The sequence below is a fragment of the Rutidosis leptorrhynchoides genome, chromosome 2 (genome assembly GCF_046630445.1).
Source record: "Rutidosis leptorrhynchoides isolate AG116_Rl617_1_P2 chromosome 2, CSIRO_AGI_Rlap_v1, whole genome shotgun sequence".
Classification (NCBI taxonomy): domain Eukaryota; kingdom Viridiplantae; phylum Streptophyta; class Magnoliopsida; order Asterales; family Asteraceae; genus Rutidosis; species Rutidosis leptorrhynchoides.
This window is the reverse complement of record NC_092334.1, coordinates 402,510,963-402,524,963: the sequence shown is the minus strand read 5'-3', so window position 1 is coordinate 402,524,963 and position 14,001 is coordinate 402,510,963. Positions and strand designations below refer to the sequence as shown.

At 34.6% G+C, this 14,001-nt stretch overlaps 1 non-coding gene across 1 annotated transcript; it reads left to right on the top strand.

Moving 5' to 3' along the window:
* The first annotated feature begins 1,056 nt into the window (after window positions 1–1,056).
* On the top strand, window positions 1,057–1,130 carry TRNAM-CAU (transfer RNA methionine (anticodon CAU)). Its single transcript has one exon. It is a non-coding gene; the product is annotated as a tRNA-Met (tRNA).
* The last annotated feature ends 12,871 nt before the right edge of the window (window positions 1,131–14,001 follow it).

Below are 14,001 nucleotides of genomic sequence, written 5' to 3'. Positions count from 1 at the left end.
TGTGCACCAACTTGTTTCTCCAACCCCAAATTAGCCATAGAAGAATATAACGAAGTGCGAGAGCCACGTTATTTCAATTAACAAATTGATTCATTGAATAAAGTAACAATAATAATCTTTAACAAATCTTTAACGATTAATATGACGTTAATTGTCATTTTTTAATTAGATTATATTATTCGTTAGGGTTTAAAGGCCCTTTTCTCGGTTCATACAAGACATTCAAATTTTCATTCTCGAGACCGGCCCTGATTAAAACATTTAAATCACAAAAAAAAAAAAAAAGGTTAGCACCATAGTAATTAAACATAAGGAAATCATTCTCCTATCTCTACATCTTTACAAGTTGTTTACTTACTTTACGAAATCAAAAACTCGAACCTTAAGAATTTGAAACACTTCAATTTCATTGTTTATCGTTCAACGTTCATATTTTCTTTATGAAAAGATGCATGATTGACCAGTTACGTGAATATAAACAAGTTTAGATAATTTCATAAATGCAAAACACGCTAAAGAGGGAGAAAATAATAATAATTATATTTTATATATATATATATATATATATATATATATATATATATATATATATATATATATATATATATATATATATATATATATATATATATATATATATATATATATATATATATAGTGGTAGGACCAAGGGAGAAGTAACCAATTGAGGGGAAGCGGGGGAAAGCAAAACTTTTTTTTTTCGTTTTTTTAAAAAACTTTGTTCACCAACATTATAGATTGGATGAAAATATGAACATTTAATAAAGACACTTTGTGATAAGTGTTTTTATTTTGACGGAAAAACGCTCGAAGAAGTAATATATAACAATTATTGTGTTTTTCGAGCGTATGTTGTTGTTTTAGATATTAGGGTTTAGATATTAGGGTTTATAGGGTTTAAATATTAGGGTTTAGAAATTTAGGGTTTAGGGTTTAGATTTAGGGTTTAGATTTAGGATTTAGATTGAGTTTTTAACATGAAAGGTTTAGAGTTTAGGGTTTGAGGTTTTGGGTTTAGGCACTATGACCCGCTAAGCATTCATGGCTGAATGGTTAAAGCACCCAACTCATAATTGGCGAATTTGTAGGTTCAATTCCTACTGGATGCACGCCAATAGGACCCTCCAATAAGTCTATTGGAATTAGCTCTGTATCAATGAAATCTCATCATCCATACATAACGAATTGATGTGGTATATTCATATCATACTATATGAACAGTAAGAATTAGTAGTCTTATTGAGACTAGAACTCATAGGGAATCAATTCGATTTATGGATGGAATCAGGTATGCAGTATTTACAGACAAAAGTATTCGGTTATTGGGGAAAAATCAATATACTTCTAATGTCGAACCAGGATCAACTAGGACAGAAATAAAGCATTGGGTCGAACTCTTCTTTGTGTCAAGGTAATCGCAATGAATAGTCATCGAATTTAGGGAAAGGCTAGAAGAATGGGACCCATTATGGGACAGACAGTGCATTATAGACGTATGATCATTACGCTTCAACCGGGTTATTCTATTCCACCACTTAGAAAAAAAGAAGCGTGCGTTGGGTGATTCTACTGTGTTTTTTTTTTCACTTAACTGGGTGGACAGTTGACCGGAAGAGAACTTAGATTCTCCCGGCCAGCAGGTGGGCGGTAAGGATATTGAGTATACGGTTGATGTATCAGACTCGACCCTATCTTTCGTAGCATGCATTCCCATCCGTGTCGCAACTGATTCGGTAAGCTACGTGTCCGGTCCACGGAGAACTGCCTTCGGTCCCCCAAACTGATTTACTCGTGGCAACCCAAAACCCTAAACCCTAAATCCTAAACTCTAAATCGGGCTAAATTTTACTTCACAAAACATGAAAAAAACAAAAAAAACGTTAACATTCTTCACGATCAATATCATCTTGAATGTTATTTTTTTCCATCGTTTTCCCGCCTAAATAATAACATTCATCACGAAGTGTCTTTTCTAAATGTTCATATTTTCGTGTGATCTTGATGCCTGAAAAAAAAATCCAAAAAAAAAAAACGAAATTTTTTTTTTCTTCCCCCGCTTCCCTCCGATTGATTACTTCCCCATTGATCCTGCCCCTATATATATATATATATTCCCTTGCGTTGCACGGGTGTGTAAAAATCCGTGCAAAAATGTAATTTGCAGTTCATACTGATATGTAAATAGCGATACTAAAAAATATTAAAAATATAAGAATTATTTAAGAGCCCGTGGTCTTGACAAATTCTAAAAAATGTGTGTTGCACGTGAGTAAAATAATCGTGCAAAATTACTTGATTTTCTCAAACAATTATTCTTTTAAATTTAAGAACATGTGGTGTTGACAAATTTTAAAAGATTTTTTTGATTTAAGAGCCCGTGATGTTGACAAATTATAAAAGTGATTTTGGGTGGTGTTACTAGCTTAATGTATACAATTTATTTTTTCATCATTAATATCTTTTTTATTATATATAAATTATATACTACGTAATATTTAGAGAAAATATGAGTACATTGTAAATTTGTCAGGGAACGTAACGTTAGTAAAGTCTAAGTTATATTATTTTAAAATTATTATATACAATTATTTTTTAAATAAAAGTGTAACCTGCGAGTTTAATTTTAAAAAAGTTGTTGGTCATGTCAGCAAAATAATGGTACTCGGGGGAGTCGTCATTATAATTAATATTATAATAGTTACATTTGTGTATTCATAAATATTTTAAGAACTTAAACTGTTAATTCAAATCACTTCCATATTTATTGCTAATAAGAAATGCTCCGTTGGTAGTGCATCGAAGCTCCGTGTCGAATACAATTTATTGCATTTAGTTCGTAAAATTATTTCGAGTTGAACAGTGATGGCGGTGGAACCTAACTCGCTACGAACAGAAAGATAAATCCGTTAAAAGAATTTGGTGGGTTTATATTAAATAGTGAATTTACTTTTTATATTCCTGAAATTATCTTTTATATCCCTGATAAATTACAATTAATACCAAAATAAATTATAAATTTGAAAGCAAAGACAAAAAATTAAGAAGAATTTTCTAATATATATATATATATATATATATATATATATATATATATATATATATATATATATATATATATATATTAGAAATTTCACCCACCAACACCGACGTTACAACTCCGATTTCACCCACCGCCATCGTCGTTTCTATTCCATCGTCACCTACCACCATCGTCGCACTAAATCTGCCGGAACCACCACTGAAGTCGAGATCGTGGAGCCATAATTGTAGCTCGAAATGGTTCCATTTAACCCAAGAACGAATGTTTGCTATGAGCGATAGAACAATTAAATTGTGAGTTTCGAAAGTTGTGGATGGAAAGAATATAGATTCACAAGCTACTGTCTCCACCACCATCCTTTCATATCAGGTAAGAAAATTGGTTTATAAAGTTCTTCAATTCGTGATGGTGGTGTTTGATTTTGACTTTTGAGTTTTTTACTCTTTGTTTTTTAGAAATACTTTCAGATCAGGTAGAACTTTTTGTTTGACAACAAATCATTTCGAGCTTTCTTTACATCTGTTTGTCAACAAATGGTTTTAAGCTTTCTTTAAATTTGTTTTGTCAAACTTCTTTAAATTTTTTAATACTTCTTTAAATTTTTTAATATTTCTTTGTTACAAATGGTTTTAATCATTTCGGAAGTTTTCGAGTTGTTCATTGTTTCTTTCTCTATTAATACACACCGACAACCTCCGGTTCCGTCTATTTAGTTTACCGGAAATGCTGCGAGCTAAGTCGTAATTGATTGTGTTGTTGCTTTATGAAATGATGAGAATCGATTGTTAAAAAGGATTGAAAATTGATGATGATGATGTTGTTCAATTAACAGATGAAGATTTTGTGGGGTTTTGAAGAGAGAAGAGGAAATGGGTGCAGGTAAGACCTAAAAGGTAAAAGGAATTAAAAAGACGAAATTGTCCTCATGTGCTAGTCATGTGAGGCCCAAAAACGTTAGATTTAGACAGACGTTAGGCCGTTGGACCCCTGGTGAAACTATTGCAAACCACAGTGACCCCCAATGTGAAAAAATTCTTTTGGACTCCACTTGTTAGTTCGAACATACCACGGGGACCCCCGGTGCAATTTTATATATATATATATACATACCAGTTAAAGACTCAAGATTTCACGGGATTTTTTAAAGGACTAATCATTTAAGCTATAAATTTAAATATATAATTTAAAAACTATTATTATGTCTAGATGAACATCAAACTAAATGCTTGTTAGGGACTTGAAATTTTTAAAGTTTAAAAATGTACTAACGAACTATTATTAAGTATATCATGGTTTAGGGTTTAGATTTTACAATTTTCTTATATCCATAGAATAAAGTTTTTGTACGTTGAAACATTCTTTTTTCAATATGATTGTTGATTAATTGTCACAATCAAAATTAAGTTAATGTATGTTGATCTCGAAATTAAAATATGAAAAAGTAGTTAATATAAACCAATAATAATAAATAATAAATAATGTAAAGAAATAGTTTCGCGTACTTGCCTGTAGCATATCAGTCGGACGTAATCCACCAATTCACATTATACACCGCTGAGTAGGACACATCCAAGTACTCAATGTAATACTAAAGACACCAAATTTGCATAAAAGTTGCACAAAAATATTTGGTTACACAAATTATAAGAAAGCCTAGAGTCGCCACAATTGCAGAATTTTCCCCCTGCAAATTTTTATTCGTTCGAGCATGCAAATAAATTGCGAAGACGATCCAAGTAATAAAGGCCCAAGTTTCCTTTGGATCCCAACTCCAATATGATCCCCATGCTTCATTAGCCCATACTGCTCCTGAAAGAATACCTATGGTTAAAAAAATAAATCCTAGACTAATCACACGTAATCAGACACTACTGAAGGTTTTTCGTATGCCCGAGAGATATATTAAATTTAAGTGGCTAATATGTTATGATCCAAGTCGGGTCATACCCAATAACAAACTTACCTACACCTTATACGTATTTGATCTTAACGATTGGATCATTAAACAAATACGCGACACTTGGATTTTAGAAAATCGGGTTTCTAAAATATTATCACTTGAGATAAATTATTTGGATAATTTATATATGATATGGATTAAGTTATTTATAGGTTTAAATAACTATATTGTGTTATGTTTTATAAATGGTTTATAAGAATATGAAAGTAGCATATATATATATATATATATATATATATATATATATATATATATATATATATATATATATATATATATATATATATATATATATATATATATATATATATATATATATATATGGTTTTATACAAGTTTTATATAAATTGCAACATTTTATATAAACACAACTTGAGTGGCAGATTTGGGACTCCAAGAGAGTCCACCCATGCTCACTTTTGTTGCTTTCAACATAGCACAATTACATAGATGCATGCCTCTTGACCAAAGACTTAAGGAACACATGCATACACATTCTCTTAAGTGAAAAACAAACAACAAAAATCAGCTTACTGCAGCCATTTCTGTCGTGCATTTTGAGCAGCAAAAAGGGGTTCATTTCTTATTTTGCAAGCTTGTTTTTCAAGTGTCATTAAATCCTAACTAAAGGCTAGGGTGTTGGTGATAAGTTTGGAGTATAACAACTTGAGATTTCATAGTTTTGAGGCTTCATTCATCATCATCTCTTGACATAGCTGCTGTCCAAATTTCTTGGGTGTAAAAGGAAGGGGTTTCAAGCTTGGTTTTGAGGTGATTAAGAGTCTTAAATCCTAACTCAATTAAGGGTGGTGTTGGAGCACAAAAGCTTGGGTTTTACACACTTGTTCATCATCTTCATCATCACTTATTAACCTCCTAACTTGGAGAAGGTATAATCTCTAAACATCCCTTTTAATTGTAAGCATATTTCATAACTTGATCCTACTTGTGATTTAACCTTAAATGGTTAAGGTATAACAAGTCTAAAATTGGTAATTACATGCTTCCGCTTTAATTAATTCTTAAATGGTTTTAAGATACATGAACTTGTTAAATCCCATCAATGGTATCTTGAGCTGAAGTTGTTGAAATATGCTTCAAGATGTTTGTTTAAACCCACTATATTTACATTCCAAGTACATGCATGAAAATGGAATGCAAAAATTTTCGGGTTTGGGAGGGTTGAGGAGTTTGGCCGAATTGTTTAGGACCCAAAATGGGTTTCGGGTTCTTCCATTTTGGTCATTTTGTTGATATACTAATGTTCACAATCAATGCCTTGACCTTATGTTTGAATGCATGCTTGTTTGGTTGATTTGTTATTCATTCATTTGGTTTGTAATATTAATTATTCATTTGGTATGTAATATTAATGTTGGTTATGTAATTTATTTTATATTTGGTATGTAAAATAGATTAGGTTGTATTTTCATTTTTTAGAAAAAATGTATTAGGATATATTTTTTTCTAAAAAGATGAAGATACAAGATGAAGACTTGGAAGAACACAAGAAGAAGCATTTGGATGCAAGATTAAGTGGGAGATTTAAAATCTCCTACTTTGTGTTATAACCCCTTAACCGGTGGCATTTGTTTTCGGCTAAACAAATGTCTACCAAATTGGCTTGATTGTGAACATATTTGTTTTGCATGCATGGTTGTTTATTATGTTTGTATGTTTGGTTGCTACAAGTAAATCACAAGTTAACAACAAGCAAAATGACAATTTAATTGGTTAAATTTGACATTATTAACGACATGCAAAATGACAATTTAAATGGTTAAATTAAAAATGGCTAAAAGGACATTAATAAATGGTTATTAAGAACATGAAAAGGATCATATATATATATAATGGTTTATATCAAGTAATTGGCTTAATTATAAGACATGATAACGGTTTTTCATAAATACCATACACTAAATGCATGTTGGTGTATGGCATAAAAGTTTTCTTAAACTAGAAATAATAAAAACTTAAAATCCCTTATTAACAAGGCAAACAAGTTAAACGCCATCCTTTTGTGTGACACTTAAAAATATTAGGAAACTCATAATGGGATATATAAAGGTCACCTAATCATTATGAGCAAACTAATATGATTAAGGTGAATTTCGCACACTTGTGGGATAAAGGTCACCTAACCACTTGTATGTTAAATTTACACTTTTACACAAGTAGGACGACTTGATTTGGGAATCATGAACTTAGGGTCACCAAAGCATGAGGAACAAATAGGCGTTGATGGGATAATTATGCCATGCAAAAGGATTGCATGATTCCATAACTTAGAAGTTGCAAAAGGATTGCAATTGTCATATAATGACCACCTAGTTAAATCAAATGACGGGATAAAGGTCATCTAACCGAAATTTGGTTTGCCGTTGGATTCTAAAATTTAATAAATATCAATTGGATTTAAAGGGTATTGATTGTTAAATTAAAATTGATACTTAAATAACTTTGTTAAATTTTGTAGATGGCCGCCAATAACAACAACATTCCCAACGCACCTATCAACTTTAACAACCTATCATTGAGGTCAATCCTCGAAAAGGAAAAACTCAACCATACAAACTTCATGGATTGGTTTCGTAATCTAAGAATTGTCCTCAAACTAGAGGATAGGGCGTATGTGTTGGAAGATCCCATTCCCGATCAACCGGACGAGGATGATACGGAAGGCATGGCTTATTGGCAGAAATATTGCACTGATTCGGTGCAAGTTTCTTGCCTCATGCTTGGGACTATGATACCAGAACTTCAAAAGGATTTCGAGCATCATAGTGCATATGACATGATCACACAATTGAAGGAGATGTTCCTTCAACAAGCTCGTGTCGAGCGCTTCGAAACGGTTCGAGCGCTTCATGCATGTCGGATGGACAACTCCCAATCCGTTTCATCTTATGTCCTTAAGATGAAAAGCCTAATTGATCGAGCAAACCGTCTAAACTGTAACGTGTCTAATGAATTAGTTACGGACCTTATCCTTAATTCGTTGTCAAAGAGGTTTGACACATTTGTAATGAATTACAACATGAATGGATGGGATAAGAGCATTGGAGAATTACATGCCATGCTTAAGAAGGCCGAAGCGAGCTTGGGTAAAAGGGCTTCACCCATGTTTATGATCAATGAAGGCGGGTTCAAAAACAATAACACTTCTAAGCCAAAGACGGCTAAGAGGAAAGGACCCGCCTACAAAGGCAAGGGCAAGGGAAAGGGGAAGATGGTTACCCCAACCAACAAGAAGCAAAAGGTTGCCGATAAAGCTAACCCCAAGGAAGATCCGTGTTTTGGTTGCGGTGAAATGGGTCACTGGAAACGCAACTGCCCGGTCTACCTTAAGGAGTTGAAAGAAAAGAGGGATGCAGGGCAAACCTAAGGTAATGTATATATGGTATACATTGAGCTTAGTATTACTTCTTATAATACATGGGTATTAGACACAGGATGTGGAACTCACATTTGAAATTCTATGCAGGGGTTCAAAAGAAGTAAACAAGAAGCGGGAACATCAAGTCTCTTTATGGGAAATGGAGCTAAGGTGCACGTAGTAGCTCAAGGAGACTTTATTTTGAAGCTTCCAAGTGGTTTGGAGCTTATGTTGAAAAATGTTTTGTATGCACCCAATTTATCTCGAAACATTATTTCTGTATCCCGTTTGAAACAATGTGGTTTTAATCTTAATTTCATTAATGATGATATCTATGTTTCTTTAGATAATGTGTTCTATTTCAAGGCTTCGCCTGTGAATGGTATTTATGAATTGGTTCATGATGACACATCATACAATAGCTCAATATACCATGCAAACACCAAGAAACTCAAAAGGGATTTGAGTAATTCCTACTTATGGTATTGTCGCCTTGGTCACATAAACAAGAACCGAATGCATACACTTCAAAAGAATGGCCTTTTGAAATCAAATGAACTAGACTCATTTGATGTATGTGAATCTTGTTTACAAGGCAAAATGACTAAAGCACCTTTCAAAGGGACCTATGAAAGGGCTAAGGAATTATTGAGATTAATACATTCGGATGTATGTGGACCCTTTAAGCCCATGACTAGGAATGGTGAAAGATACTTCGTTACTTTCATTGATGACTTCAGTCGTTTCGGATATGTCTACTTATTAAGACACAAGGACGAAACTTTTGAAGCATTCAAGGAATATCAAAACGAAGTACAAAATCAACTCAATAAGACAATCAAGGTACTTCGTACCGATAGAAGAGGTGAATACCTGAGCGATGCTTTCCAGGATCATCTTAGAAGTTGTGGGATTATCTCGCAACTTACTCCACCTGGAACACCCCAACTAAATGGGGTTTCCGAAAGGAGGAACCGAACCCTAATGGATATGGTTCGATCTATGATGGCAAGAAGCTCGTTACCTCTATCATTTTGGGGTTATTGTCTATGCTCCGCGGCTCGTATTTTAAATATGGCCCCAACCAAAAAGGTGGAACGAACTCCTCATGAGATGTGGTTTGGAAAACCTCCATCTCTATCATACTTAAAGGTGTGGGGATGTGAAGCTTATCCTAAGCGTTACGTCCCTAATAAGTTGAATGCTCGATCCACGAAGTGTATCTTCATAGGATATCCCAAGGATGATATGGGATATTATTTCTATGATCCTTCCGAGCAGAATGTATTTGTTGCTCGGAAGGCTGAATTCCTTGAAACTAAGTTCCTAATGGAAGGCAATAGTGAAAGGAAGATAGATCTTGAAGAGGTTCAAGATCAAGTAGATGATACACAATTGGTTGACACTAGCACTCAACATGAAAATGTTGAGAATGATCAAATGGATGATCAAAGTATACATGATGTTCACAGATCTGGTAGGATTAGTAATCCTTCTGAGAGATATGGGTTTCTCATGGATGGTTGCTATGTGGTTGATTTGGATGAACCAACAAACTACCAAGATGCTTTATCGAGGATTGATAAAGATAAATGGCAGGAAGCCATGAACGCTGAGATGCAATCCATGTATGACCACCAAGTTTGGGAACTTGTTACATAACCTACTGGCTCAAGGCTAGTTGATTGTAAATGGCTTTTCAAAATGAAAACCGACATACATGGAAACTTGGATACATATAAAGCTAGACTTGTAGCAAAAGGTTTTACTCAAACTCAAGGGGTTGACTATGATGAAACTTTTTCGCCTGTGGCAATGCTAAAGTCTATTAGGATATTACTTGTCATTGCTGCTCATTATGATTATGAAATATGGCAAATGGATGTCAAGACCGCTTTCCTAAATGGACATCTTGAGGAAGATGTCTATATGGTTCAGCCTGAAGGTTTTGTTGATCCGAAATATCCTAAAAAGTATGCAAGTTAAAAAAGTCAATCTACGGATTGAAACAAGCATCTAGAATGTGGAATCATCGTTTTAATGAGGAGGCCATGAAATTCGGCTTCATTAAAAATGGTGATGAAGCTTGTGTATACAAGAAAGCTAGTGGGAGCACAATCATATTCCTTGTACTATATGTGGATGATATATTGTTATTTGGAAATGATATTCCGGCAATGCAAGGTGTTAAAACTTGGCTAAGTAATTGCTTCTCCATTAAGGATCTTGGAGAAGCACAATACATTTTGGGGATTGGGATCTACAGGGATAGATCCAAGAAACTTATAGGTTTGAATCAAAGTGCATACATTGAAAAGATCTTGAAAAGGTTCAAGATGGACAACTCTAAGAAAGGTTTGGTACCTATTCAAAGAGGAACGCTTCTCAGTTCATCTGAGTGTCCTACCACGAAAGATGAACAAGAGAGAATGAAGAAAGTCCCGTACGCATCTGCTATTGGGTCAATCATGTATGCAATGATATGCACTAGACCGGATGTGTCATGCTCTCTTAGCCTGACAAGTAGATACCAGAATAATCCAGGAAACAATCATTGGATTGCGGTTAAAAGTATATTGAAATACCTTAGGAGGACTAAGGATATGTTTCTAATATATGGGTCTGGTGAGGAGGAACTCGCTGTAAAAGGTTACGTGGACGCGAGTTTCCAAACTGATCGAGATGATTCTCGATCACAATCCGGTTATGTCTTCACGTTAAATGGAGGTGCGGTCTCTTGAAAGAGTTCAAAATAGGATGTTGTTGCATTATTCACTACAGAGTCGGAGTACATTGCATTGGCAGCTTAGGAGGCTGCATGGATGAAGAAATTCATTGACGACTTAGGAGTAGTCCCTTCCATTCAGGACCCTCTTGAGATCTTTTGTGACAACAAGGGTGCGATTGCTCAAATCAAGGAACCTCGTGCTCACCAAAAGACCCGTCACATTGAACGGAGATTTCACAACATAAGGGATGAAGTTGAAAAGGGAAAGATATGATTCGCAAAGTTCACACAGATCTTAATATAGCGGATCCTCTCACGAAACTCTTACATGGAGCAAAGCATGCAGAACATGTTTGTGCATTAGGGCTTCGATATTCTAGTGATTGGTCATGATCTGTTTTAAGTATTGTAACGGAACGAAATTGTTCAAACTCATAAATATAATTGTGGTATTAATTTATTTTGAGTCAAGTTCCTATTTTGCATATTTTATCCATGAATAAGTAATTATTCTAAATTCCGTAGTCGATTACATTTGTGGGAACAAGTGTGAGGTTTAGACTATTATGAACTTGAATTGGTATACATTTACGGGATGAATGTGGGGCATGGTCGCAACCAAGGTTCATAGATATTTGTGGGATACAAATATTGGAAGACCCGCCCTCAAGATTTACTAAATGGAGCCTTTGTGGTTGATCACATGTAATCTTGAGTAAAGGCGAATATCATTATATCCTCTGACCTGAGATGCATATTGGGTTCGGATATTTACCAAGTATTGTGCCTTGATTCTTTCCTTCGCTATTCTGAAATATGGTAGTTCATAAGGAAGAGCTCAGGTATATTGCAAGGTATATATTTAGGACGTATGTAGTCAAGATGGAATTTGTCCCTCTTATTCGTTGAGAGTCAGATGTCTAAGGCCTGATAAAGTTAAATCTAGAAGAGAGTGATCACTCTGTGTCTCTTGGATTAACATGACATCTAGGACAAAAGGAAATAATGAAAAGATTCACCTATTCATATTCGAGATGGGAACTCGAAACGGATGATGTTATTGAATGGCACAAAGTCATAACATATTGGGGGGTGATGGACGGTCGTTAGGTGGTAACCGTCACTTGCATTAATTTCTTATGTTTCTCGTGCAAGTGGGAGATTGAAGGTTTTTCGTATGCCCGAGAGATATATTAAATTTATGTGGCTAATATGTTATGATCCAAGTCGGGTCATACCCAATAACAAACTTACCTACACCTTATACGTATTTGATCTTAACGATTGGATCATTAAACAAATACGCGACACTTGAATTTTAGAAAATCGGGTTTCTAAAATATTATCACTTGAGATAAATTATTTGGATAATTTATATATGATATGGATTAAGTTATTTATAGGTTTAAATAACTATATTGTGTTATGTTTTATAAATGGTTTATAAGAATATGAAAGTAGCATATATATATATATATATATATATATATATATATATATATATATATATATATATATATATGGTTTTATACAAGTTTTATATAAATTGCAACATTTTATATAAACACAACTTGAGTGGCAGATTTGGGACTCCAAGAGAGTCCACCCATACTCACTTTTGTTGCTTTCAACATAGCACAATTACATAGATGCATGCCTCTTGACCAAAGACTTAAGGAACACATGCATACACATTCTCTTAAGTGAAAAACAAACAACAAAAATCAGCTTACTGCAGCCATTTCTGTCGTGAGTTTTGAGCAGCAAAAAGGGGTTCATTTCTTATTTTGCAAGCTTGTTTTTCAAGTGTCATTAAATCCTAACTAAAGGCTAGGGTGTTGGTGATAAGTTTGGGGTATAACAACTTGAGGTTTCATAGTTTTGAGGCTGGGATTATCACCAAAATGCCCTTTTTTTTAAGCTTGTTGACTGACAGCCCTAAAAAAAAAGTTTGACAATTTGCCCTCGCAAGGCGCAAAACAGCTTGCGTCCTTGCGACCTTGCGTCTTTGCGACCTTGCGACGTTGCGACCTTGCGTGTTTCCGTAAAAGAACTAGTTAAATGATCAGTTTGCGTTCACTGTTCCCACACACATACGCAAACTCCTCTCTGGTGCCCTTTCGCTCGTCATTCGCAAGATCGTTATCAAGCTTTCTTACATTCTCCAAACACTCGCAAATCACTCGCAAAATCTTCATCATCATCCTCACGTCATCCTCCTCACATCTTCATCGTTACTAGATCTTCTTCATCCTTCCATCTTCGATCTTCCCGAGTACAAGCGAGCTTCTACGCCACCAACATCATCGAATCACCATCATCGTTCACTATATCTCAAGAACATGTTAGATTTCTTAGATCTATGTTATATTATTCGATCTACTTCATAGTGCTTAGATTTATGTGCTAAAACAAAGTTTTTGCACTCTTTGCACGCCAACTGTTCGAAAAAATGTGTTAACGAAATTTGTTTGTATTTTGTGTTTTTGATTGTATATTATTGAGATTGCGTACGATACCCAGGAATTTTTGCTATATTCAAGTTGTGTAACTCTGTTGCTATGTAGACGCAAGACAATCCTTGCGTCCTTGCGTATGCCTCACAATGTACGCAAGGTGATATTTGCGACCTTACGTTTGCTATAATTTTACCTTTGCATGTGCACGCAAGGTAACCCTTGCGTCCTTGCGTCATGATCATAAGTTACGCAAGGTTAACCTTGCGTCCTTGCGTCTTGCACATCTGTTACGCAAGGTTAACCTTGCGTCCTTGCGGCCTTGTACGCAATCTCTGTCTTGCTTGCTTGCGTCTATGTGATTTTCTTCTGATGTTCTTCTGACTTTTACAGGGCTATGTGGAAGGTAAATTGACC